Here is a 1,931-nt window from a genome sequence, read left to right on the forward strand (position 1 = left end):
GAAGGTGCATTATATTTTGGGGGTGCATTTTACTACTATGGGGGTGCATTATACTACTATTCGGCTGCATTATACTACTATGGGGTGCATTATACCACTAAGAGGGTACATTATACCCCTATAGGGGGTGCAATATACTACTATGGGGTGAATTATACTACTATGAGGCTGCATTATATTATGGGGTGTATTATACTACTATGGGGCGCATTATACTACAATGGGGCTGCATTATACTGCTATGGTGGCACATTATACCCCTATGGGTGTGCATTATACCACTATTGGGGTGCATTATTTTATTAGGTGCATTATACTACTATGGGGCACATTATTCCACTAATGGGGTGCATTATACAACTATGGGGTGCATTTTACTACCATGGGCCTGCATTACAACCCTATGGGGGTGCATTGTACCAGTATGGGGGTGCATTGTACCAGTATGGGGGTGCATTGTACTGATATAGGGCTGCATTATACTATGGGGCATATTATACTACTATGGGGTGCATTACACTACTTGGGGGCTGCATTATATTACTATGGGAGTGCATTATATTATGGGATGCATTGTACTACTATGGGGTGCATTATACTACTATGGGGCTACGTTATAACCCTATGGGGGTGCATTATACCCCTATTTGGGTGCATTATACCAGTATGGAGGTGCATTACTATGGGGGGTGCATTATACCAAGAGGGTGCATTGTATAGGGGGTGCATTATACTACGGGGTGCATTGTATCCCTATGGGGTTGCATTATACCCCTATGGGGGTGCATTCCATATATATATACCAGTATGGAGGTGCATTACTATGGGGGTGCATTATACTACTATAGGGCTCATTATACTATTATGAAGGTGCATGATACCACTAAGAGGGTGCATTATACCCCTATAGGGGGTGCAATATACTACTATGGGGAGCATAATACCCCTATTATACTACAATGGGGCTGCATTATACTATGGAGTGCTTTAAAACCCTATGAGAGCGCATTATTCCACTAGTGGGGTGTATTATACTCATATACGGGTGCATTATACTACTATGGGGATACATTATACCATTATGGGGGTGCATTATACTACTATGGGGCTGCATTATGGTATTGGGGTGTGTTATACTACTATGTGGGTGCATTATACTACTATGGGGCTGCATTATAGCCCTATGGGGCTGCATTATACACTAAGGGGTGCATTTTACTAATATGGGGTGCATTATACTACTATGGGGTGCATTTTACTATGGTGGTGCATAATACTACTATGGGGTGAATTATACTGATATGGGGTGAATTATACTGCTATGGGGTGAATTATACTACTATGGGGCTTATTATACTACTATGGGGCGCATTATACTACTATGGGGATGCATTATATTACTCTGGGGCTGCATTATACTGCTATGGTGGCGCATTATACCCCTATGGGTGTGCATTATACCACTATCGGGGTGCATTATTTTATGGGGAGCATTATACTACTATGGGGTGCATTATACTACTATGAGGCGCATTAGACCACTAATGGGGTGCATTATACTACCATGAGGCTGCATTATAATACTATGGGGCTGCATTATAACCCTATGGGGGTGCATTATACCCCTATGGGGGTGCATTGTACCAGTATGGGGGTGTCTTATACTATGGGGGTGCATTACATTATGGGGGTGGATTATATTATGGGGGTGCATTATACTATAGGGTGTATTATACTATTGTGGGGCTGCATTAGACTATGGGGTGTATTTTACTACTATGGGACGCATTATACTACTATGGGGCTGCCTTATATTACTATGGGTCTGCATTATACTGCTATGGGGGTGCATAATACCTGTATGGGTGTGCATTATTCCACTATTTGGGTACATTATATTATGGGGTGCATTATACTATTGTGGGGCTGCA

This window comes from Dendrobates tinctorius, unplaced genomic scaffold (genome assembly GCF_039654945.1).
Source record: "Dendrobates tinctorius isolate UK_male_01 unplaced genomic scaffold, ASM3965494v1 ptg000144l, whole genome shotgun sequence".
Classification (NCBI taxonomy): domain Eukaryota; kingdom Metazoa; phylum Chordata; class Amphibia; order Anura; family Dendrobatidae; genus Dendrobates; species Dendrobates tinctorius.